The following is a 27,672-nucleotide window of genomic DNA, read 5'->3' as shown; positions in this document are numbered from 1 at the left end:
CTAAAACATTGGTATTAAATAAATGTCTAGGTGTAAAAGTAGCAGTAGCGACACTTCACATAGAGCAAAATAGCTTTTAGTCAATACCAGCAAGTTAAAAAAAAAATATTGTAAAAACAACAACAGGTAAGCACATATACTTGAAGTTCAATCTTATCCTGATCCATATTTACTTGTCATGCCAGAATTTGTCACCCCAGCATTTCACTTAGCAGTTTTTATGTTGCTGTTGTTGTTTGTTGTTCTATATCCAATAAGACTAGAATAACGTACAGCAATCAGATCAATACACTTTCTTAATCTACCTCTTCTCCCCTTGGTATTTTAAAAGTAAGGTTTACAGCTTTCACAGATTAGTAAAGATGTTTGATGAATGTTGTTTATTCAAAGGTTTCCATAACTCACCTGATTAACCAGATATAGGTAGGTAGCCGTGTTGGTCTGCCGTAGTCGAAACAAAATAAAAAAAATTCCTTCAAGTATTGGTTATTGTTATTGGTATGCGCTTTCGTGTGCATGCACACTTCTTCAGATACCTATTCAGATATCATATCTGAAGAAGTGTGCATGCACACGAAAGCTCATACCAATAACAAACTTAGTTGGTCTGTAAGGTGTTACTGGAAGGAATTTTTTTATTTGTTCTGCTAAACCAGGTTTTACATACCTCCCCCTGGCAGGGCTGTACATCAATAGCCTGCAGCAGGGTTTCTCTTACTTAGTCGAAGGAAAGAACCAGTAGAAATAGGTAGAGTCTGGAAGCTGGTCTGGTCTTCCCCTAATAGGAAAGTGCACCATTAATTCACTGTGTGTGCATACACCACAAGCAACAACCTACCAACCTTCAAATTTACATAGGAACCCATCCATTACATTAGGCAAGGCCATATGCCAGTTACTACTGATTTCACTGAGATTCATTCCCAAATAAATAGGTGCAGTATTTTATCCTTACAGAGATACGGTGGTACTTCGGGTTACATATGCTCCAGGTTACATACGCTTCAGGTTACAGACTCTGCTAACCCAGAAATAGTGCTTGAGGTTAAGAACTTTGCTTTAGGATGAGAGCAGAAATCGTGCTCCGGCGCCCCGGTGGCAGCAGGAGGCCCCATTAGCTAAAGTGGTGCTTCAGGATAAGAACAGTTTCAGGTTAAGAACGGACCTCCAGAATGAATTAAGTACTTAACCCGAGGTACCACTGTATTACCTGGCAAGAAAATGCAAATGCTTAAGTTAATACAACTTCTATGCTTGTTAGCTGTATGTTCTGATTATAATCTAAAGGCAATACATAAGGTAATATTCTGAATGGTTTTTTTATCACAAATTCAGTCACTCTCATTTCAGCATTTGTGCTTTTGCAACATTTGATTTCTTTGTGCTTTGATAATATTCTTCCCCTTTCTGTTTACTAAGGGCCGGATTCAACTGAATCATGCAACTTAGCTCCCACGCCCACAACACATTTCCACTGACAGAACAATCTCCTTAGAGCAATGTTAAATTCCACCCTTAATATCTTAGTAGTTATCAAATACACACTAACTGCAATGAAATCAGCACAACATACTGTATTTGTTGTGATAGACTGAGATCCATAACCAAGACCTTCTTTAATTTATTATGGCCAATGATTTTGATGTCTGGGTGGATTCTAGGACTGCAGGATGGCAGCAGATGCCATAATAATAATAATAATAATAATAATAATAATAATAATAATAATAATTTATTTATACCCTGCCTATCTGGCTGGGCTTCCCTAGCCACTCTGGGCAGCTTCCAACAAAATATTAAAATACAGTAATGCATCAAACATTAAAAGCTCCCCTAAACAGGGCTGCCTTCAGATGTCTTCTAAAAGTCTGGTAGTTCTTGTTCTCTTTGACATCTGGTGGGAGGGCATTCCACAGGGCGGGTGCCACTACCAAGAAGGCCCTCTGCCTGGTTCCCTGTAACTTGGCTTCTCACAGTGAGGGAACTGCCAGAAGGCCCTCGGCACTGGACCTCAGTGTCCAGGTAGAACGATGGGGGTGTAGATGCTCCTTCAGCTTATTACTAATAATAAAAAATGTGATATAGTGGTTTGATTGTTGAGGATGGAACCAAGGAGTGTGATTGGAATTACTGATCAGACAAGAAACTCATGAAGTGAGTTTTGGGCCAGTCACTACCAGGGTTATTGTAAGGATAAAACGAAAAACAAGAAAAAACACAACTGTACACCACCTTAAGGATATAACTATGATAGACAGTGATGTTTCGATGGAATGTAACGTAACTGCCAACCAAAGATGACTCATGTGTTTGATGGGCACCAAAGAATTGTTTTTTTGTTTTTGTTTTTTGTTTAACCTGAAGAAAGCACCTGTAGGGGAGTGAGGAATTCAGTCTCCATTCCTTCTCTGCTTTGACCTTGTGCAACTGAGGGGATGAGGTGATTAGTGGCAAACGTGTTGATGACTCTTGAATAGGTCTATTAGACATGAAATTGGATGGCTAAATTAATTATGAATAGGCTGCTACATGCCCAGCAGATATAGTAACAGCAGTCACTGTTTAATTTTGCCATGGGTAGTTCTTCCACAAACAGTAGATTCCAAGATATTACTTCCAGGTGTATAAATTAGATTGTCAGCCTGCTTCTTCATGGCTACTAGCATTTGATGAACTGGGAAAGGGAGAAATTTTCCTCCACTATCCCCTTTTAACTGATCCAGGATTGCTCTTAATTAATACATGGATATCAACTTATTGTTTATTGAATTGTTTGTTCATAGGGTTCTTGTTTTTTGTTTTACTGATATGATATGGTGTTGTTGTTCTGTAACAATTTGATTATAGATCATTTCATTGATTTTTCAAAAATGCTTTGCTTTTGTTGAGACCTGCTTTTAGCTCATATGCATTGCTGGGGAAGGGACACATAATTGTTCTTGGTCTACAGCTCTCAAGTGCAAAGGGGGAAGGATTTGAAGCGTGCAAAAGAGCAAGCTAACTATATTCCAATCTAATCACCACAATTGCTGTTTTTCATCTGCAGCCTTAATGACTATCACCAGAGCAAGCTGAAAAGTGAATCTTGCTAGAATTTAGACAAGAGAGTAATGGATGGAGTTATGGAGGCAGATCCCTAGGAGCTTCGATAAAGGTCACGGTCTGAAATCCAGCGAAAAATGGTGGAGTAATAATTCAGGAAGACAAGGACATACAAGAGAAACAGACAGACAGATAGACCAATCAGACACAAAACTAGGAAGCCACAAGAGGGCCAGAGATTGGCTGCTGTCAAAACAAAGTTTCAAACCTGACCTGGAAGTATTTATAGTCATGTGAGGTCAAAGAACCATTGGGTTGTCTTATGGGCAGAACTGTGCCATGACCTTGGCAGAATATATGCACCTTTCAGAGGGACCAGTCACAACCTGTCATGCTACAGAACAGCTTTGTACTGTCATAACCCCAGTCCTGAGTTTTCTTCTATGTGAAATTCTTTATTGCTGATTGTTGTTGCTCAAGGGGGCCCAATGTGGTGCCTCCCCAGATGATGCTGGACTCCAACCTCCATCCACCCTGACCAGCTCAGCCTATGGTCAAGGACGATGGGAGCTGGAGTACAACAATATCTGGAGGGCACTGCCTTGGCTACTATTCCATTCCTAGACCAAGAAACCTTCAGTGAAGGCCTTTGTATGGTCAAGTTGGCAATCACTTCACCTCTCTTTCCATTTCCCTCTCCCTCTCCCCCACTCAATCCCAAACATGAAAAAAAACTTTTTATTGAAGTGCAAATGAATAAGAATTAGGATCGAAACCCTCAGCCCTAAGAGGTGAGGATGAATTTGGATGTGGATCGTAACTTCACAGCTGACCTTATGTAGACTGAATCAAATTGATCTGACCTCATTGCCTTGGGCTTTTCAAAATAATATAAATAGGTTGCCACACTGCACACTACTCTGTGATATAATCATCATCTGTCTTCCAGCCTCCTACAGCTCCTCTTTTGTCTGTGGGATTTATAACAGCTTTCCTTGCTTCTTAAAGTATCACAGTAAATTAACAAGAGAGCCCACAGTATGAAATTCTTGGACAAAGAAAAGGGAAAGCAAGGAGGGGGGAGGCAGGGAAGCTCAATCTGTTCCTCCTAAAAGTTTCATAAGGAACTTCCTCCCACCTCTGCCTTCTGTGTTCCTTCCAATTCTTTCATATAACCATACATGCACAATTCAATTCACCAATATCCTTACAGGCTGCAAACCTACGTATATTGCTTACTTGCAAATGAATCCAAGTAGGACTGGCTTCCAAATATGCATAGAATTACACTGTAAATTGATAAAAATACATGCACAGGGCAGAAAAAACAACTTCCCTCCCACAGAAAACAAATATATATAACTATGTGAAGCCTCTTTTTCCCACATCTCTTTAGCTATATTTCACAATTGAAAGGGGAAATACAGTAGGATCTATTTAAAACATAAAAAACCAGTTTCAAAATCCAGGTGCCTAATCAGCCATTTGAAATTGCATGATCACTTCTCTGCCGTGGATGATTTGTTTTATTGCCTGAAATAACACAATTATGTCACATCCTCTTCAATCTATGGATAGAAAATGGGGAGGAGTGATAAGAATCCATTATTGCTTGCTTCATATATGTAAGCTTTGCCCAAGAGGGTACAAGAAAATTGTGAGTTGCCATGCAGGAAAAAGTTGTTCTCTCTCTCTGGGCATCTAATAGGAAAGTATAACAGTATAATTTGCAACTGAGTTATACACAGTGCTTTTTTTCCTTTAAAAAGTGTTTAGGGATTCTGTCATTTTCCTACTCATATTGAAATACTGCCCCTCAATGAGGCTAAACTTAGATTCACAAAATGTTTAGGGGTATGCGCCCCCCCAGAAAAAAGCACTGGTTATACAATTTCACCTGATTTGTAAATCAGGGAATATGTGGCTTTCCAGATGTTGCTGGACTACAACTCCCATCATCCTTGACCACTTGCTGGCTGGGACTCATTGCTGTAGTAGGGCAAAGGTTAACTACTAACTGCTGATAATTCTCCTAGGGGCGACTGGATAGCGATAGTGAGAGCATTATATAACTGGTGTTCTCCTAGTTGTTATGTTAGTTCACAGAATAATTGTATCATTTCTCCTATTTCCTTCTATGTTTAGGCTGTGAGTTCTGTCACTTTACTGCAGTAGGAGAGCTGAAAAGAATACCAATATATTTCACATCTGGCAACCAATGTGCCCCTTTGGTTTCAGATAGTACATGGGTAGACGAGTCTAAAAAGCCCAGGACGCAAATTTTCATGGCCCTCTAGCAGCTACTGTGATTCATTTACCAGAAGTCATGTATTTAGTGTTAACTCTGGAAGTGTAAACTTGACCCTGACCAAACGAAGCTGCCTAGAGCCTCTGAAGCCTTCTGCGCAGAGAGGGCGTGGGCAAAGGGGGACCTGCTCCCTCCCCCGCTTTGCTCAGGTTCGGTGTTGTGGCTCTCCCTTGCATCTTCCGAGCCCTGCATCCCTTCCCCACTGGAGGCGTGGCTTCGCTCCTCCCCGGAGGACGAGCTGCTTCTCACGATCTTTGGCATCTCCCTGTAACCCAACTGCCCTTCCACCTCCCGCCTCTGAGCTGATGGCAGTTCCCTGACAGCTATCTGTGTTCTCTTGGTTGTCCTTTTGTAAGCATTTTGCTTTTTCATTTTAAGACACCTAGAGTATTTTTGTAGCGCAATATGTGAATAGTTATATTTAAAAACAACAAAATAAGTTGTCCAAAGTGGAGGAGAGCAGAGAAATTGCGTTGGCTTCCCTGCCCTTGATACCGTCTCTCTATGCCTGTCAGTGATACACTCTGACACCTTCATTTCATTCTCACCTTATATTCTAGCATGAAGCTTCCTAGCATATACTGTGACATCAGGACTGTTGAGGCAGAATGATTCGGAAGCTGTGGCTGAAGAAAAGATAGAGATGTGTTGGTCTCTTTTTACCAGTACAATAGTCAAACCTGAATGTTAACTTAATTGCCTGTTAACATTCTTTTTTCTCTGTACCTACTGTATATAGTTAAATATAGATAGTTTTCTTTTGTGATATTCAATTTCTTTTATGTTTTCTGAATAGTTGATTTTGCCCTATTTGAATTTATTACTATGTTTTGTAAACTGATTTTTCTCCCCCCTAATAATAATAATAATAATGTATGTTGATAAATATATGTTTGTTGCAAGTCACTTTGGTCACAGGTCATTGTGAAAAGGTGGTACAGAAATAAATGAAATCAATTCTATCTCACATTTTATGAAGCTAAATTGATACAGTCATACCTTGGGTTAAAGTTGCTTCAGATTAAATCTTTTTAGGTTGTGTCTGGCGGTGACCCGGAAGTACCAGAAAGGGTTACTTCCGGGTTTCGCCACTTGCGCATGGGCAGATGCTCCAAATGACATCACGCACATACGCAGAAGTGGCAAATCATGACCCTCACACACGCGGGTTGCATTCTGCTCATGTTGTGAACAGGGCTCTGGAACAGATCCCGTTCGCAACCAGAGGTACCACTATAATTGGTTTTCTATATGTCTCCTATAAATGTGATATTATACTTCCTAGAGGATAAGGCTATTGATGCCTACTAGTCATGGAGACTATGTTCTTCCTCTACCCTATGCCTTTGTATACTGGTTTCTGGTACTTACAAATGGGATGAGTGAGGTTGAGCTTTGATCCTGCTTGCATAGTCCATAGTCATCTGGTTGACTACTGTAAGAACACAATGGTGGGCTAGATGGGCCTTTGGCCTGACCCAGCAGGCTCTTACATTCTTATATGATACTGAAGCCTGCCACAGTCTCTCACTGAAGGTAGCATGCAGGTTGGAAGAAAAGAGGCAATAAGTAAACTGTCTTTGAATGTATTGTATTGTATTGTATTGTATTGTATTGTATTGTATTGTATTGTAGTATATTATATATTATAATATAGCTATAGCTACCCAATCTTTTTAAGGTGCTTCCAGAAGGGAGCTTATTGTGTAATCAATACCGCTCACTCTCACAAGTTTCTTGTGGCATCCACACAGCGAGTGGAATCCAATGTAGCACTCAAGGAACCTTCTGTCAGAAGAAGGATTTCCCCTTGAGCAATGGAATATTCACCTCTCCTCCTTCCCCAGTTACTCCTAAATCTGTTCTAGGGGTTTGCTCTACCATTTGGAGCAGATTTGTGAGGGGTGTAGGGGGGAGGGGGTGTCTCATTGTGCAAGTGAAAATTCATGTGCCGATGGGATGAATACTACCGTTTGTCACTGCCATTAAAATGATAATCCTTAATTTTAAAAATGTTTAATCTACATTTCCCCTTAATGTGGAAGCTTGAGTAGAAAATACATTTTACATCTGCAGTCACTGCTGGAGTGGAAACTTGTTACCTACACTATTTCCGTTGATTGCTAAATGCCAAGTTTGGAAGAGACGAGATACTCTCTCAAGATCGCTACACAGTAAATGTAGGAGGTTACTTGGAAAGTATAATCACAGTACATGTGGATTTGAATACTGCACAAGTCCTCAGTATTAAAATATGCTAATGGCTATTCCCTGCCCCCCCCCCGAAAAAAGAACCCAAGCTTCTACTGTGTGCATTGTGGAGAAGGCTAGTAGTTAGCTATTGTGTACTTGGACACTGAAATTCCAGAGTGGAAGAAGGTAGTGGAGGGCAGAGGGAGTGTCTGAGGCAAAGGATAGGAAAATGCATCTCAGATACATCTCCTCCCACTGGTTTGAAGAGCAAGCAACAGAATAGCAATAAATATTACATCTCAGGAAAGGGGAATTTATTGGAAGCTCATAGGCCAGACACGCACACAGGAAAAATCAGATCTGAATGACCAGCTTGCAATAGAAGAGCCTATCTGGAAACACCCTTAAACTTTAGTATGTTTATATTGTTTTATGCTGGCATTTTATTCTGCCCTATTACAATTTGATTTTACTGGGCATTTTGGGTCATACTTTGTTTTGAAAGCTTCTGAATCTTGGCTGAAGAACAGTTATCACAGAGCTGCTGTTTTAATACACATAGTGCTATTTAGCAAGAGCTTTCAAGACAAGGTGGGTTATGGCAGCCAGCAAATAAATGCTACAAATCAAGAAGCGAGGAGGAAGTATCCAAATGAGGAAAGGAAAGAATTTCTCCCTCCACAAGTTTATGAGCCAGCTGGGAAGACATCCTTTCCAAAGCTACTCTACTAAAGTTGCTCCTATTGAGAGCGTATGACCAGTTCTGCCTAAGGGACATAATAGGTTTATTCTGAAGTCAAATTATTCTAGGTATGTGTTTTCAAAACTTTAATATGCCTCCCAATGAGGTCAGGAACAAAGCCAGCTAATATGGGGAAATGGGACCAGGTCAAGCCAGGAAGGTGTCATAATGACACACAGTAAAGACACCGTAGCCCACCTCTTTGCATGAAGAATGTAGCCCTGCATAATGAAATCATAGATGATTAACATGGCGAAATCTGAGTGCTCACAGGCATTGTGAATTGACCAGACACCCACCTTCCAGGCCAGGGAATAATTGCTATCACCAGTAAACAGGGGCTGCTGTCACATGCCATGGGTGGGGCTGTGTTGCTATTTAACAAGCTGCATGTCACTGCCAGTTAATGAGGGGGGGAGGGACAGGGCAGTGGGGAGCTGAGCACAGTGGAGGTACAGCATTGGGAGCATTGGATTGGATCTGCCACCATGCCTGCAGAGCCTCACTTCCCTTCTTGGTAACCAGCAACGAAGCATGGCGGTGGGAAGCTGGTACAGCAAAACCACCTCAGCCATGCTCTTCCAACCTCTGCTGCAGTTTATTTTATTTTAATAATGAATGTTATATTAGCCTAGAATCATACAGTTGGAAGGGACCCTAAGGATCATCCAGTCCAACCCCCTGCAAAGCAGGACCAGGAAACTGTCCCAAACGGTATCAAACCTGCAACTTTGGCATTATCAGCACCATGCTCTAACCAACTGAGCTATCCAGGTGTTTATTATTACACTTCAGAGCCAAACAACATCAAACAACCTTGCTTGTCAAGAAAAAAGGAAACAAGTGAAGTAGAAAGGGAGGGAAGGAGAGGAGAAGGACATATGAAGAAGGAAAGGGGCAGTGTAGCAAAATAAAATAAAATAACCACCTCTATAGTATGGTGAAGAGACTGAAAGGGAAAATTTCAAACAATGTAATTTATAACCAGGTTTTATGAACAAAGCAAGATATATTCAGTAGCTTATCAGCTTTTTCTTTTCTTTTCCAAATCTAGGCCATATATGCTCTTTCCTTCAAATGACATTTCCCACCAGATAGGCCTTAAAATGGGTGGTGTGCATTCACAGATCTCAAAAAGACCCACACAGAGACAATGTACCTCTCAATTGAAACAGGCTTTTCTTCTGTTTCTTCTTCTGTGAAGTACAGTGTACTGTACTAAACAATGTTTTAAGAAATAGCTGCATATTATGAAGCAGTTATGATACCATTTTCACCAGTAACAGTTAGACAGAGTTCACTTATACTAGCTTGCCATTTAGTTAAAACGTGAATATTTGCTTTTCAATACAAATTAAGAATGAGACACAGAAGAGTTTGGATTTGATATCCTGCTTTATCACTACCCTAAGGAGTCACATGGACTGCAAGAAGATCAAACCTATCCATTCTTAAGGAAATCAGCCCTGAGTGCTCACTGGAAGGACAGATCGTGAAGCTGAGGCTCCAATAGTTTGGCCATCTCATGAGAAGAGGACTCCCTGGAAAAGACCCTGATGTTGGGAAAGATGGAGGGCACAAGGAGAAGGGGACGACAGAGGATGAGATGGTTGGACAGTGTTCTCGAAGCTACCAGCATGAGTTTGACCAAACTGCGGGAGGCAGTGGAAGACAGAAGTGCCTGGCGTGCTCTGGTCCATGGGGTCACAAAGAGTCGGACACGACTAAGCGACTAAACAACAACAACAGTAAGGTACAATGGCTAAGCTCTTTTCTTCTTCTGAGGCCACAATGTTAATCCAAATTAATTTAGCTTTTAATTTAAAATAAAAATGGTGCAGAATAAAGCACAACTTGACTGGCTTAGTTACATGGTTACTAACAGAACAAGTGGGGTCTGGAACAAAATATTTTAATGTGGAGTACTGCTATTCAGGGTTCTATCCACTCAGCCACCTTTTCCAGCACACTCCAATCCGCACCCCCCCCCCAAGCCAAACCAATTAACATTCCATGCCAACTCAACATGCTTGGTCTTCATTGAGCTGTAGCTTTCTGTTTTTAATGAAAGGGCTGGTGCGATTCTGTTTTTATTGCAATTAACTGTATGCATTTAATTGATTTTCTTTGTGTGTGTATTTAATTCTAGTAAAGGGTAAAGGGACCCCTGACAGTTAAGTCTAGTCGTGAATGACTCTGGGGTTCTACTCTAAATGACTAAACAACAACAAGGGTTCTACTCTAAACGACTAAACAACAACAAGGAGTCTCCAAGCGGCTAACATTCTCCTTTCCCTTCCTCCCCCACAACAAACACTCTGTGAGGTGAGTGAGGCTGAGAGACTTCAGAGAAGTGTGACTAGCCCAAGGTCACCCAGCAGCTGCATGTGGAAGAGTGGGGATGCGAACCCGGTTCACCAGATTATGAGTCCACCGCTCTTAACCACTACACCACACTGGTTGTAGCATCATATATTACTATCCTCCACACATCAGCTTTAGCTAACATAGTATATTAGTGTATACTAATAGAAAATGCAGAGTGACATTCAATTTAAAAAATGCATAACTGCAACAACCTCTCCTTGCACAATGATACCCCCTCTCCTCCCCTTAGGTACCCTCTAAATCTGTTATGGAGCTTCCCCCCCCCAACCCACTGTGCAGATTTGGGGGTGGTATGAGATATGCATAAGGGAAACTTTGTATTAAAATTTTTCACAATATCATAACAGCTGCAAAAACTTCCAACAGCACAAGTAGAAAATGGAGTCCTCTCCTAGAGGTGATTCTCAGCCCCTCCCACCTCTAACCTGATATCCCTCCTGGACCTCAGGATAGCTCAGTCAGTAGAGAATGAGACTCTTCATCTCAGGGTTGTGGGTTTGAGCCCCACATTGGGCAAAGGATTCCTGCATTGTAGGGGGTTGATGACCCTCATGGTCCCTTCCAGCTCTACGCTTCTATGCTTCTATGACTTTTCTTCCCTGTCTCCCTCCCAGGGTCTTCCATCAATAATAATAATAATAATAATAATAATAATAATAATAATAATAATAATAATAATTTTATTTATTATCCACCACAAGGGGGGGCTCCTGTTGGACAAGTCGAAATCATGCTGCTTGCACAATTATTTAATTGAATACTTCCCTCATTATCTGAGTGTTGATTCTTATGTAGCGAAACTGATAGCATCTGCACACAAAAGGGAAGCATTGGTAGACATTGGGGAAATCCCAAGGTTTGCAGAAGTTGTTGTTAGTATTGGTATATTTATTTGTACCTTGACATTTTCCCTGAAATGGACTCAAAGTGGCTTACAGATAAAAATAAGAACAGCTAAAAATATAGAAAAATAAATAATGAAAAAGAAGTAAACAGTGATAGAATTAAATACAGGGAATGCTGTGGTCTAAACCACTGAGCCTAGGGCTTGCTGATTTGAATCCCATGACGTGATGCGCTCTCGTTCCTTGATCCCAGCTCCTGCCAACTTAGCAGTTTGAAAGCACGCCAAAATGTGCAAGTAGATTAATAGGTACCACTCCAGTGGGAAGGTAAATGGCATTTCCATGCACTGCTCTGGTGTCGGTGTTCCATTGCGCCAAAAGTGGCTTAGTCATGCTGACCACATGCTGACCCAGAAAAACTGTCTGTGGAGCAAACGCCGGCTCCCTCGGCCTGTAAAGTGAGATGAGCTCCACAACCCCAGAGTCATTCACGACTGGACTTAACTGTCAGGGGTCCCTTTACCCTTTACTAGAATTAAATACACACACAAACAAAATCAATTAAATGCATACAGTTAATTGCAATAAAAACAGAATCGCACCAGCCCTTTCATTAAAAACAGAAAGCTACAGCTCAATGAAGACCAAGCATGTTGAGTTGGCATGGAATGTTAGTTGGTTTGGCTTGGGATGTGTGTGGATTGGAGTGTGCTGCAAAAGGTGGCTGAGTGGATAGAACCCTGAACAGCAGTACTCCACATTGAAATATTTTGTTCCAGGCCCCACTTGTTCTGTTAGTAACCATGTAACTAAGCCAGTCAAGTTGTGCTTTATTCTGCACCATTTTTATTTTAAATTAAAAGCTAAATTAATTTGGATTAACATTGTGGCCTCAGAAGAAGAAAAGAGTTTAGCCATTGTACCTTACTAGGAATGGGTAAATCTATCAATTTAGATCTCTCTAAGATGATCATTTTTCAAATCCTAGGTTCTGTTACCCATATTTCTACGTCAGTCTATGTTGTTTTCATAATTAAAATCCCCATGAAAACTTGTCAGCATTTTAGCATCACTTTATCTTAATAGATGTCTTTTTTCAGAGCAATTTCCCCTGGAATACATTTTTGTAAGTTACATTCATGCACATCTTACTTTAGTAGATAAATTTTTGTACACAATACTTGGCTGGAGAACGGCACTGCAAAATTCAGAGAAGTGCAAATTTTGAAGGATAGCTTTGTATCACATTGTTTTGGAAAGTGTAAATTAGATAATTTTGCCTTTAAATGTGAACTGCATTGAATCTATTCCCCATTCTCATTCCTCACACAGCTTTCCTGATCTCTGTTGCCCTCCGTGTAGCTCCAATTTGCCTCATGGGAAACACATGGTAAATAGATTCATTCCATCGTACATCTTTAGGCCAATTCAAACACTGAGTTTTTGTAGTGCGAACAGTTGTCTGCCATTGGCACTGCACATGGCTATGATCAAATGGGAGGAAAAGCTAGCATGAGCCTTGCCAGAAGCAATGCCCATGCTAGGGAACACTTTGTTGTGGAATCACTCTTCAGTGTATCCTTATTCAACCTGGTTCCGAGAACATTTCCCCATGCTATTGCAAGCATATGGCTTCTGGGATGTAGGGAGAAAGTGACAGTATGAGCAGACCCTTTGAATTCCCCCAGAGACTTAACACATTTGCAATATGTTTGGGATGTGACTGGATGGTTCTGCACGTTGGCCCTGCCATGTCACCCCACCCGCTTTGAATTTCAATTTTTTTTTTTTAATCTTCCTACTTTTGTCTCCAAAGAAAGTGGTGGGTTGCTGAGCACCACTGAAAGTAGGATAAGGATTTATATCTATTCTGAGTACCTGCAATTATACACCTCCAAGAGAAGAAAGGCCTGCATCACGATCCCCTTGGCAACTGCAGTTATCCGTACAATGCTTGCTTTACATCATACCCAGCCACGCGAGTCCTATTCAGCCAGATATGAAGCACAGAAACAATGAATTGTTTTCCTTAAAGGAAAATCTGATGAAATTTGTTTTTTGGGGGGAATCATATAACCAATTTAAATTTAATTTATTCTGTTAAAAAGGCCTGCATAATGGCACCAGCTAATTCTTAGCGGGGTTTAAGACGGAAATACGTTTAAGATATATTTATAGCCTTGTTTACTTGTTCCTTTTGTTAGTTTTCCGCCTTCCTACTTACTTATCTATAGAGCAGGGCTGCGGATCCTGTGGGCTTCTGAGAACCAGTTGCTGGAAACCACAGGAAGCGAAATTGCTTGGACGTTTCCCATAGGTATTTGGTTGGCCACTGTGAGAACAGGATGAGCTATTGGCCTAATCCTGCAGGCTCTTCTTATGTTCAGATGTTTGTGAAATATACTCGGAGTCCTGCAGTAATTTCATGCTCTTTATTGTAGCTTGTAAAACAGTAATTGAATTCCCCCCCCCCCCAAACCTCAGGCTTTTATATACATCATTTACACAATGAGTCCTGTCTGATTGGCTGATTCTGCTTCCCTCCTGGAGCCTGATTGGTCTTCTCCTGCAGGCCAATCAATTGTTGCATTCTACAGTCCTACCTGCCTATTGTTCTAGGATGTACATAACACTTTGACTAGTCAGCTAAACCAGGTGAGGATAGCTGATGGGTCTCATACCCTCTACTAGTTAGGGATGTCCCCTGCAGGCAGAGACAGGCTCTGGCAGACTGAGTGGACAATATCAATTGCGGTTCCAAAGTTCGAGAAGGCAGTTTCTGCATATGCTATTGAGGGAAGTGAGGAGCAGATGGGGCTCATCAACCTGGGAATATAGCCCATCTAGGAGAAGGAAAACTCTTATCCTCCATACACACTGCCCAGTTTTGCTCCCCAGGGAGGTCACTTTGGTGCTCATGACACAGCGGTTTGGCTTCACCCTCGGAGGCGCACTCTGTTTTCTCTTGAGACAGGCAAATGCCAACAACAATGCTATTCTTTATCATGAATTTCCCTGGAAGCTTTTACTCTGCTCATTCCGAGGGTGGCGGCAGGGAATTGGCATATATGGTGAAGATGTTCGTCACAGAGAACTACAATGTGAAATGGAAGCAAACTCTGGACAAAAAAAAAATATGAACAAACTCTGGCTCATGATTTAAGAATGCCTGGATGTCTGCTTTAAGGGCAAAAGCGTCTCTTGTCTGCCTGGACCCTGCTGGAACATGAGAAACAGAAGGCTTGGCAATGCTTTAGTGAAGCTGAGATCATGTACCAGAATGAAAAGGGAACAAGATTTCTTAGCAGCTCCGAATGACCTTTAAGAGAGTCTTTGTACGCTGATAAGGCTTGGGAATATGTCAATCCATCCTAATAATTAATTAAAAAGGAAAGAAAACCTCTGTTTTTACAGGTGTGTGCTCCTGACTGCTCTCTTCTTTGCTTAATGTTTCTAAAAGGTTTTTGGTTGCCCTCTGAGAGAAGAAATGATTTCTAATTTTGAGCATGTCCCTCCTTCAGTTTCTAAAGCCATTTTTACTGAGCCAGTCTTTTTGGACCTGAATATCTGGCTCATGAACAGTTTTGAACAGATGTAGAATCCTGCCTTTTAACTTTCCCCAGATACTTTTAATCTTAATTTTACTTTCTGTTTATTCCCTTGTGAGGCTTTTATTTCACTATTCCAACTTGAAACAATTTCCCCTCTACAGTGGTACTTTGGGTTAAGAACTTAATTTGTTCTGGAGGTCTGTTCTTATCCTGAAACTGTTCTTAACCTGAAGCACCACTTTAGCTAATGGGGCCTCCTGCTGCCGCCACACCGCCCGAGCACGATTTCTGTTCTCATCCTGAAACAAAGTTATTAACCTGAGGTACTATTTTGGGGTTAGTGGAGTCCGTATCCTGAAGCGTATGTAACCTGAAGCGTATGTAACCCGAGGTACCACTGTACTTTTACCTAAACCTAGTTCCCATTTGAACCAGTCTGGAGCCTATGCACTAGATCTTGGAATCATTTCGCCACTTTGGGCACAGAAGTCAATTCCTTGGACCAATATTGCCTACCCCAGCTACAAAATTAATCATTAGTATAAACTGCTATAAGGCTGGGAATTTAGTAAGCTTTGAACTAGTTTAAGTTTAAGAGAATACAATTTAGAGCTTAGAAATAGTATCCGTTATCAGTATCTATTTGGTTACCTATTTTTATTTGCCAGTTGAATATCATATTACATTTATGAAATGCTCTCTTATAGTTCATTTGTACATTCTTTTTATTCTTATCTTTTAGATATTGCAGAATTTTGATATTTTCATCATTTTTTGCTTTGATTTAAATAAATCATTTCAATTTTTTAATTATATTTGGCCTGACTCGTGTCTCTTTCTGATTACCTCCACTAGTTCAGTGGACCAAGACCATGAATAAAAAATTAAGCACTTAGTAATATGGAACTTTTGGAACTTATTCCCAGGTTGTCCTGCTGCAAGCTCAATGTTAGCTGCATTCAATTTCCCCTCCATAAGGGATGAGTTGAACAAAAATATTTTAGAATGCTGGATAAAATGAAGGATCCACTGTACCATGCCTCCTTTAGCTGCCGTGACAGAAAAAGAAGGCCAACAGGGAACAGGTAAGACAGAAGGCAGATAGAACAGAACAGGCCAGAAGGCTGTAAAAAAAAATCTCAAAAGACTAAAAAAAAAAAACCAACAAAAAAATTTGGCTTCCTCAAGCAGTAGTTTAGACAATGGTAGCCCCCTCCACATATAACTTTCCTGTAAACGTGGTCTGTGGAGACCTGCCCCTCTGATTCCACTCCTGGCTAGGGATGGACAAAACTGTCAGTTTTGGTTTGTCTCAGTTTCTCAAATGTCAGTTCCCCACATTTTCAAATCAGTTTGAATTTCCCCCCTCTAAAAAAATTATTTCCAATTCAATGGTAAACTTCTCCGAATATACACATTTTTGTAAAAGATTCCCCCTAATACAACACAGTTTTGAATGTTATTGTTCACTAACATATGCATTTTAGTGTACATTTTACACTAATGTGCACTTTTGTACAAATACAGGGGATGGTGAGCAGCACTACAAAATTCAAAGATGTGTGAATTTCAAAGGAAAGCTGTGCTTTTATTTCACTTCAGAAAGTGTAAATGCCTTTAAATGGAAATGGAATCAAGTTTTTCTCCACTCCATACAACTAGCACATGACTTCTCTTGCCATCCATGTGTCAGAATGAATGTCAGAAGCAAGGAGGCCTTAATGCATAGACTTCTAACATGCGTAGGCTTTCCCATATCCTGCAAACCTGATCACAGAGAATTTCAGGACCCGGGAAAATCTACAGAGAGATCCGTGTAGAAAGACTCCACTTCCTCAAATGTTGAGAGGGAATAGGAGAAGCTGTGCATTGTTGTGGGTGATGTGAAACACATGATGATGATGATGATGATGATGATGATGATGATGACGATAAATTACTTACACCCCACCCATCTGACTGGGTTGCCCTAGTTACTCTGGGTGGCTTCCAACAGAAAATAAAAAACCTAATAAAACATGTGCTACAGCCTTTCTTTGCATACTTTCCTTCTTTACATGTGTAATGCCTGAAGGAAGCAGGTGTTTAGAGAACCACCCTGTTTCCTGTTTGTTCAGAAATCAAAATATCTGAAAATTGTCAACAACTTGTGTGCTGTTGCTATTTCCCCCCACCTAAAACTGAACATATTAACAGGCTAGTCCCACAGCCAGCACTGTATGGCCATAACAGTAGACCTCCTATGTGCTTTCAGAAGCTAAACAGAATAGCTAGTAATTTACAGCAGAAACAAGTCACCATAGTAACATTGACAACCGTCCTTCAAAATTTCTTCAAAATTCCAGCACCATCCGCCAGACACAACCAAGCTTGCTGATAATTCCCCCGTGCATGGAATGCATTAATCAACATGCAGTGATCATCAAGAATCACAACGCTGTCACAGAAATTATACCACACACACACACACACACACACACCACATATATAGTGGGTTGGAGCCATTAGTCCACAGATTATCACCCACTATCTTGAAATCCTAAAGAAGTGGTAGAAATATGAAGGAAGTTTGACCACCTTATCCTATGCCTTACCAGATCAAGCTGGCAGGGTAGAAGAACAAGGCTCCACTCCTCTTTTGTTTTCCTGTTGTTATTTTTTGATGTTTTCCTTCCCTTTGGAAGCAATGTTAGAGAAAGGGGAAGAGCAGGTTTAGACAACATAGAGAAGCATGCCCAGATTTCCCCCTGGTTTGGGGTACATGGTGTGCTTAGGATCCTTTGGATCCCAATCACTTTCTGGAACATCTGCCCTTTGGCCATTCCATTGTTGGAACCCTGCCACCAGTTGTGCCAGAACTTTGGAGGAAAGGCATGCAGTGGAAAAGATACACAAATGTATCCTAACCCTGACGTATGACTTTGATTTATTCCCTGATGTGCCTGTGTCGTGTAGTGGTTAAGAGCGGTAGTCTCGTAATCTGGTGAACCAGGTTCGCGTTTCCGCTCCTCCACATGCAGCTGCTGGGTGGCCTTGGGCTAGTCACACTTCTCTGAAGTCTCTCAGCCCCACTCACCTCACAGAGTGTTTGTTGTGGGGGAGGAAGGGAAAGGAGAATGTTAGCCGCTTTGAGACTCCTTCGGGTAGTGATAAAGCGGGATATCAAATCCAAACTCTTCCTCTTCCTCTTCCTCTTCTTCTCCTTGTCCTTTATCAAAGGCATTGATAGTTCTAAAGACAGTGATGTGGACCCACATTTTGAGATTTGTGATATAAGCTGTGTTTCTAGTGGTGTCTCATAGGTCTTTTGTCACAGCACTAATTTGATCATTCTGTCAGTGCAAGCATTTCTGTTTGCCTGGTGGAACAACCTTCCCTTTCCTCCTCCCACACACTGGTATATGGGTTTGCTTGACCCTAAAGAGCAGGTATGGGGGCAAGGAGGGGGTGCACAGAGAGGGGGGGTCCTATTGCACTAGTGGGAATCCTTGCACTGACTTCTGCTAGTGCACTTGGTTAGTTGAGTCTGGGCCACAGTTACCATGAGCTCTGAGGTACAAAACTTTCTACCTCCCACATCTTGCTATTTTAAATGTCTGAGTCACCTCCCTTGAAATAAGGTAGAAGAACAGTCTGATGGAAAGACTGTGGAATATTGTGTTAACTGGTTGTAATATCCTTAGTCTCTTTAGTGAATAAACACACAATTCGCAAATTCAGGCAGTGACGATAATAACAATACTTAATTCTTCCAGAGTGCTATGGATTAATATTATTAGCAGCATAATGTGTTAGTCCCTGCAAAGATGCCATTTAACTTAGACCTAATCATTATGCCTGGGAAAGTAAACTTGAACAGAACACTGCATAGACCAGTGTGTTACATATGGATGATGTTTGTTTTAAGCAAACAGTGCTATACGTTCTTGCCTGCACTTAACCTTTTGTCACTTTCTAAGAACTGGTACTAAATATAAATACACAGTCTATGCACTTGTAATAATGGCTAGTGGGTGCAAAGGAAACATGAGAGTATCCTTTAAAAGAAGATTTGCAGCGGAGGTGCCTTCAAAATGTGATGACAAGAGTAAAAACTGGGGAAAGCCCTGTGTTAGCTTCAGTTCCCCATTGCCGCAAATTTCATTATGCCAAGCTAGAAGAAACAACAGCATTTGGTCCATAGTGTGACAGTCTCTGTGACCAGTAGCATTAGAGCAAATTAACTATATAGCTATCCATAAGTACCTTGTTTTGCCACAGTAGCCAGTGATTATGAATGGATTCTTCATATGATTGTCCCTCAGTTTCCACATATACAACTCCCACCCCCACCTCCAATACGCCTGAAATCTGTTCTGGTTTTTTCCCCAACCCTCTGGAACAGATTTGGGAGGCAGAGCAGGATATACACAGAGGTGGGTCCTCACTCTCTCATTTTTTTTTTAGTTGAATACCACCCATGAGTTTGTCTGGCTCTTCCTTTCCTGAACAGTGGAAATCTCTTCACTGCACAGATTTTGCCATATGCTGGAAAGCACACCATTTTACCTCGGCCTTTGACAGGCAAGGTATTTTGTTTTCTGGTACCCACGTCTTTTGCTGAATTTCTACTATTCTGTCCCATTTGGGACCAGTTGTAGAAATGTAACAATTTTATCTGATTTTATAATTTTATATTTTATCATGTTAACCCACCCTGGAATGTTATTGTGAAAAGCAACAACAACAACAACAACAAAATCATATACATAGAACATTTATAGCAGGGGTTGGCAAACTAAGGCCTGCAGGCCGGACCAAGCCCAATTGCCTTCAGGATTCAGCCCACGGACTGTCTGTGGATTGGCATGGGGATTCTGTTCGTTCGGGTTGTGCCATTTCCTCCCTGCACCATTCCATTTTCTCCCCTCTCTCTCACAGACACCGCAGCAGCGCCTCCTCCCTCCCTCCTCCTGGCTTCTCCCTGCCCTGCCTAGAGGAGGAAGGGGGCTGGTCTGAGCTGGCTGAGCGCCATTTTAAGCAGCCCCTCTCTGGAGCCAGCACTTTCGTACTGCTCATCTTCCCTCCGCCACCACAGCCACCGCCCTGGTGCTCCTGTGGGCCAGAGAGCGGAGCGGACAAGCTTGCTCTGCCTATCCACAAGAAGCAGCAGCAGCAGCGGTGGTGGTAGTGGTGGCGGTGGCGGCAGTCCCTGGGAAGGTAAGCCCAGCAGCTGGGGCTGGGGCTGGGGGGTGGGAAGGAGAACTACTTGCCCCCCTTGCCTCTTCTTCCAGCCCCCCCATGCCACTTCTGTGGCCTGCCACAAGGTCTGAGGGACAGTAGACCGGCCCGCGGCTAAACATTTTTGCTGACCCCTGATTTACAGGGTTGATTTCCTTTGGAAGAAATACCTCTGGAAACTTTTGGTGGTTTGAAAAAGTCTGCCTTTTACAAATAGAGTTTGTATTGGTACCACATCGGGCACAAAGAGTGTAAGGCAAGCAACTTTCATTAGGCTCAAGGCTTAACCACTTTCGAGCAACCTACTATTCAATCCTGTCTTGTCACATCAATAGTCAGGTTCAGTACATTCTGTTCTTTTGCGAGTAGATGTTATTCTCAAGCTAACCCTAAATACTTTTTGGGAACTGATTGTCTGAGTGCTGATTCCTAGAAAAGCAGAATGGCATCGTCTACACAGAAGAGGGCGTAGAAGCAGGCTTGGGAAAACCTCAGATTTTGCTGAAGTACAAACACACACATGCATACACACAAGCCCAATATAGAATGTGCATGCTTAGTCATGACAAAATGCTAGCTGACTGTTGTAGGGAAAGGAAAACAGAAAATAGTGGGGGGGGGATAGAATGGAGCATCATGGAAGCCAGTATGGCTGGTGCCCCAGTCAGGAGCATAGCACACTGCAACATTTTCTTACAGGTCTCTCTTGCTCTGCCTATTCCAGGTAAATTCTGTATGACTGGTAATTAAACCAGGTTCTGGGTTTCCTATTCATAGAGAACTACTCATTTCATCAACGGAATTGTTGCTGCTCACCTGAGAGTATTCCAGACAAGTTCCCTTCTTATATTCACTGACTGACTGGATGAAGGAGGGAGAAAGAGGAATCACAGTAGCAGAGGCAGCCCTCACCCTTACTTCTGTATGTTCTGCAAGCGCTATGAGCTTGTGAGCATAGACCAGGGACAAGAACATAAGAAAAGCCTGCTGTATCAGACCAGTGGCTCATCTAGTCCAACATCCTGTTCTCAGAGTAGCTAGTCAAATGCCTATGGGAAGGGTAAAAACAGGCCCTGAATGCAACAGTTCTCCTGTCACCTGTGATTCCGCAGCAACTGGCATTCAGAGGCATGCTGCTTCTGACAGTTGAAGTAAAGCATAGCTATCATGGCTAGTAGCCTTTTCATCCATTCTTTTATCTGGGGAGGTTGCCTAGAGAGGACTGGGACCCTTGGCTTCAAAACATTTTCCCAGCTTTCTCCACTACTGGTAAGTTGAGGTGGGTAGGAAGTACCAAAATGACCACACATTCCCCTCGTGCAGTTGACAAATGTATGTCCTTCATATGAACAATACTACAAGTGTAGGCACAATGAACTTCTAACCCCCAACACAAACTTTAAGAAGAAACCTCATAGCTATTTCCCTAGCCATTATAACACAAGAGGCCCCCTTATGCAATGTGACACTTGGACCATCCACTGAACTCAAAAATCACAGGGGAATTATGGGAGGGAGCTAGTGGAGATAAATTAGATTAATTCTACCTAATAAATATTGCACAAATAGGCATAAATGCTCTTTCTCTAGTTGTGTGCATTGTTCTGTACCTATAAGGGAATTATATTTTTCGTTCTTCCAGTCATTAAAAATAAATATGCACAAATACACACATACCCCACAAACACATTCCAGTAGTGTGGTTTGCCCAAAAGCAATCAAATGCTTAATTTAACAAAAGTTTAAAAGTTACATCTTGGAATTGGAATGCCAGCTCCTGGCTACCTTTGCAAGATTGTTTTGGTTACCAGGCAACCAACAGGAAGCTTGTCATAGACCAAGCTGGGTCTGAATCAATAAGGATGTGTCAACAACTATGATATTAGTTTAGGCAAAATAGATGGGAGTGGAAGGTAAATGTCCCCACTCTGCATGCTTTCTTGACATACGCCAGCTGACTGAGGGCTGTTCATCGAATGAAGCTTGGGGTGTCAGCATGTCAGGACTGATACAGTGATGAGACACTCTCCCTCCGCTCCTTTTCAATTCTGTTAAAAATAGCAGAGTAAATCAAATCTATTCCTTTTATGAAAGCAACACTGCCCTGGGGCCTTCAAGGCTCTTATTGAGAGATGAGTTCTATGCCTCTCTGTGATATGAGTACTCGTACTGTTATTGAAATGGAACAATGGCAGGCATTCTGTGGACAGCTAGTAGCAGCTGTTGATCAGAGCTCTATGGCTCAGTAACTTCAAAGGATGGAGGGGAAAGACTGTTTTTCTACCACTCTGCTGATATTGAAGAGTACAGCACGTTTAGGTGAATAAGCTGGTTTCACTTTTGTTTTTAAGATTTACTTTTTGTTATCTTTGAAGCTCTCTGTTCTCATCTGCTTCCTTTTCTGTCTCCACTAACATTGGTTCTCAGAAGTGGCATAGCGTGGGGGGTGCAGGGGGGGGCCGGCCGCACCGGGCGCAACATCTGGGGGTTAGGGTTAGGGGGCGCAAATCCACAGGTTAGGGGGCACAAATCCATGGGTTAGGGGTGCAAATTACTTGCCTTGCCCTGGGTTCTGACAACCCACGCTACGCCACTGGTTCTCTGAGTCCTCTATTCTGGGCAATCTTGCATTCTGTATGGCCTTTGATCTCCTTCTCTTGCTCCTGCTTCTGAGCCATTATGTCTGGGATAGGCTCCCCCTGTCCATCAGACCACTTCCTTGTCCTCATTCAAATCCCTTTAACAAAGTCTTCTTCATCCAAGACTCTGCTTTGGTGCTCCTCTCTGCAAGCTGGTCTCAATGTATCCTTAAGCACCATCTCAAATAGGATCTGAACTGAAACCCAGACAGGACCAAAACCTAGCATCTTACATTTACCTTCAACCTGAACTAGAACCCAATCAGTCTAAGCAGAAAACTGAAAGGGTAACCAGATACTTTCAATAACCAGGGTTTTGGTTCTTCTTTCTATAGATGGTAAACAAGGGCTCTGGTATAACCTGAGACACAGAGAAAGAGATAATAAGGGGGAGTAGAAATTTGGCTCACATCACACAATACATACTTGCCATCCCACCCATAATAAAACTGCCCATGCAAGAGGTAGAATGTGCCAACAACCAACAGGTGACTGTATCCTTTTTTTATTCTTGTGTGAGTTGTTTGCATATTTGACTGCTGATACTTGTGTGATACCAGTTATTTTTGGAAGTGGCACAACAAGGATCTACACACAGACTACATTTCCAGGAAGAGGAGAGGAGAAGAGAAAGGGTTTGGTAATATCCTTCCAATATCCTACTGTTATTATCACTCCATGTACAAACTGCTCCTCTTAGAAGAAGAAAAATAATTGCACAAATTTTTGCTTATGTATATCATTAGTTCAAAGGAAGAGATGGACCCACAACCATCATGAGTAGACCCACAAGCACAACTACAATTAGCCTGAACCTGAGGGTGCACCTCTAACTATGGGCCCTGAGGAATGGATGATACCAACTTCTCTGGTGGTCAATTAAATCTTGCTGAGCTTCCACAGCTGCCATTTAGAAGGAGCAAACTGCTCCCCAAAAGGGCATGGCATTTTAACTGGCATTTTGCAGCATTCAGGCAGGCCTTCGGTCTTGATAAATCTAGGCCACACTATAAAATTCTAGCAGTTGCAACAAACCTGCTATAAGGCAGCTTCTTCACTCAGTAGCAGGATTGCTGTCCATGGTCCTGAGGCTCCTGTCCCTGCATTCCTGACCTAAAACTCTTATTCCTGCCCACCACAAACTCAATCCAGCATTTGGGAAATTTTAAACCTGCTTCCCATTCTCTTGTTTGAGCCATTGCCTCTTCCTGGTGACAGAGATAACTATGGAGCAGAACATGAACTAAAAGATGGTTCAAATGTGAATGTCAAACACCTGCATGAGTGAACAAATTTCATAGTGTTGGAGGAATTGTGAGGTAATGTTCCATGATGACCTGTGATCTTCATTCACATATGCAGGTCAATATCCTGATGTGAGGCCAAGTAACTAACATGCATGTTTAAACCATCCATGAGATGCCTTTTTCAGGAAAATTTCTCAATGGTTCAGATGACACTGAGCTTTTTCAAGAGTGAAAAGTCTAAGAAGAGGCACTTGGTGAAAATCATCATCCAGGCACATTGCTTTTCTCTCTAGTTTTGTTTTTCAATGAACATTACCTTCATAAAGCTGAAGTATTGTGCACTATTGGGAAAACAATTAAAGCTGAATTGTATCAATATTTTTGAAAATACTTGTGACTCCTCCTATACAAGTGGCCACAGACAAAGAAGGGGTCACATTGCTCATTGGTAAAGCATCTGCTTTGCATGCAGAAGGTTTCGTTCCTGACATCTCTTGGTAGAGCTAGTTATGTGCCCTGTCTGAAAGCCTGGAGAACCATTGCTAGTCAATGTAGACACTCCTGAGCTAGAGAAACCAAGGGGTCTGGCTCAGTCTAAGTCAACTTCCTATGTTTCAGAGCATTCAGGAGCAGAGGTGGTGGTGAAATTCCAAATACAGGGATATTTGATGTGACTTGTTCACTAGTCAGTATTCCCATGTCAGGACAGAGACTTTGACTCAAGAGTGCTTTCAGGCACAAGTGCTTCCACATACTGAGGTGCCCCTTAAACATTAAAGGAGTGAATGTGCTTTTCCATCTATATTCTGTAGTGTTTAAAGACTACATGAGGTTGTTGATTTTTCAGCAGTGCAGTAATTATGTGGGACGAAACCCCAGAGAAAACACATCCCATAGTTGCTAATGTAACATTTAAAAAGCACCACAGTCCTGAAAGAGGACTATACCCATAGCTCCTCACCTCCCAACATCTGCATGGATTGGATTACACTTTTAGCCCTTTGCGTTTCTAATGCAGCACTGAAAATTTGTCAACATAATGAAGTAGCATCTTCATTACTAATGCTGCTGATTAATAACAGTCAATATGCTGCCAGGTACTAACACAGTCAAGCTCATTTTCCATCCAAGAGGTTTAAGACCTTGAGGTTCCTGCCAGAACACAGCGCTTTTCAAAGGAATGAGAAAGAACAATTAGCTGCCCAGTTCCCATTAGATTGAGTTGGTCACTTTGGCACTAACTTCAGCCACCTTGGTACTTTTTTTTTTAATCATTTCTCTCTCCAGAGCTTGACACTGAGATAACCTCTTTATTCATAATTGCATTGAAGTACAACAACCTTGTGTACTCTTCTGTCACTTGCTGTGGTGCCAATGATATAGATATAGATTAGATATAGATATATCTCACTGGCACCACAGCAAGTGACAAAAGAGAACACAATATGTGTACACAAGAGTACACAGAGAGAGAGAGAGTTAGACCTTGCAGCTCACAAATTCTAAGCAAGATTTAGTCCAGAATCCTTTCCCTCTTAGAAAGTTGCAGCCTAAGGCTAGTTTTATTTTTATCATACTACAAAGTCTGTTAAAAAAACAACAACGGTTCATGTTGAGACACAGATGGAACTGGGACCAGCAGATACAGCTCCCCAACCATTGCATGGAATCACATTCGGAAGAGATGAACACAAGTGAGCAATCTGTTATAAGGCTGGATGCTGCATGTATTCGTCCATATCTATCCATAAGTAAATATGGATTTTGTTAAAATGTACTTGAGATGCTCAAAATAAAACATGTTTGGCAAATCTCAGGATTGTTGGTACGTGGTATTTTGGCAATATAAAACACACTAGATTCTATGTGCCCCAGTTCCATATGTGGCTCACCAGCAGTTGAAGAACACATAAAACTATGACAATTCCTCACACTGAGCCCCATTCCCGCACACATGCTCACAACTACTGGCTGATTATTTTTCCAAATTATTTTTATTAATTTTACAAATTATTACAAACCAAACCAATTTAATTTAATTTAATTTCTTAAAATCAGCTTTCCTGCTCCGGTTCCAAACATATGATCATAATCATTTCCTCACATAGCCACATCCTTTCTTAACTACTGGCTGATTCTTGACCATTTAAGGCCATTATATGTTAGGTATCTTGCAAGGAAAGGAAGTTCCACAGTTGTGTAATAACCATTGGAAATATTCTCAACACCTGAGCCTAGCTATCTAAATTTGTGTAATATCACATATTGGGATGAGTGTTACCCTTTCTACCTTGGTAAAAATCACTAAGAAATATTAGTTCCCATACATCTTTCAAAATGGAGTCGCGGCACCCCATTAACCCAGAATCCTGTATGCTGAGCTGCAGTCATCACGTTTTACTGCAATCCCTCCTACATTTTCCCACTCCCGAATAGCAGCTGTGACTATGTGTTCTCCTCTCTTTAACCCCCTTGCAATAGATTCTGCAGCTTTAAACACTTGCAATTTCCAAAGTACAAAAGATTTGGCAGATATAATATATTATTTAATGAGACGTTTCAAACTAAAGAAATAGGTGATCCACTCTAATCCTGCTCCACAGCATTCTCCTTTCTCTGTTGGTGTAAAACATTAAAAGCCTTCTTTACCATGTGTTAATTGGTATAAATGGGGTTAATCTTTATAAAGTAGAGATTATCTTGCTTTAGGCTGACATACAAGGAAAGACTTAATTAGGCACAAAAAGAGTGAGAAAGACAGAGAGATTTGCATAATGAGAAAGTAACAGCATAGCCTGTCTGCCTGCCCATCTCAGGAGGGTTTGGGTGGGGTTCACGTCAGGCTGAATCTGGAAGGAACTGGGTGCGGCACACTTGGCACTAGCATGCAAATGTATGCCACGCTGGCACTGGACAGGGTCAGAGCCTACAAGGCTGCATAAGTCCACTCTGTCCTGACCCACTCTTTTTTTTTGATTTTGCAGCACTCACCCAGCTACCTTTTCATCCTAGTGTAGGTCTAAAGGTAAAGGTAAAGGGACCCCTGACCATTAGGTCCAGTTGTGGCCGACTCTGGGGTTGCGGCGCTCATCTCACTTTATTGACCGAGGGAGCCGGCGTACAGCTTCCGGGTCATGTGGCCAGCATGACTAAGTATTACTAAGCCACTTCTGGCGAACCAGAGCAGTGCACGGAAACGCCTTTTACCTTCTCGCCGGAGCAGTACCTACCATATTTTTCGCTCTATAAGACGCACCCGACCATAAGACGTACCTAGTTTTTAGAGGAGGGAAACAAGAAACAAGAAAGCAATACAAAGCCTCTTGAGCGAAGAGGCAGGATCCCCCCCGCTGCGCTCAAGAGGCTTTGCGTGGCTATCCCTGAAGCCAGGAGAGCAAGAGAGGTCGCTGCGCACCAATCCCTCTTGCTCTTCTGGCTTCAGCAATAGCTGTGCAGACTGCATTCGCTCCATAAGACGCACACACACTTTCCCTTAC

General features: G+C 41.8%; 1 long non-coding RNA gene across 1 annotated transcript; it reads left to right on the top strand.

Annotated features, from left to right (window-relative positions):
• Nucleotides 1-22,120: 22,120 nt before the first annotated feature.
• LOC310747294 lies at nt 22,121-23,413 on the top strand. The gene is made up of 2 exons (XR_014540922.1): nt 22,121-22,608; nt 23,264-23,413. It is a non-coding gene; the product is annotated as an uncharacterized lncRNA (long non-coding RNA).
• Nucleotides 23,414-27,672: the final 4,259 nt, after the last annotated feature.

Source organism: Podarcis filfolensis (genome assembly GCF_964270895.1).
Source record: "Podarcis filfolensis genome assembly, chromosome: 1".
Taxonomy (NCBI): domain Eukaryota; kingdom Metazoa; phylum Chordata; class Lepidosauria; order Squamata; family Lacertidae; genus Podarcis; species Podarcis filfolensis.
Note: the sequence above shows the minus strand (reverse complement) of the source record. Positions and strands in the feature narration are given on the sequence as shown.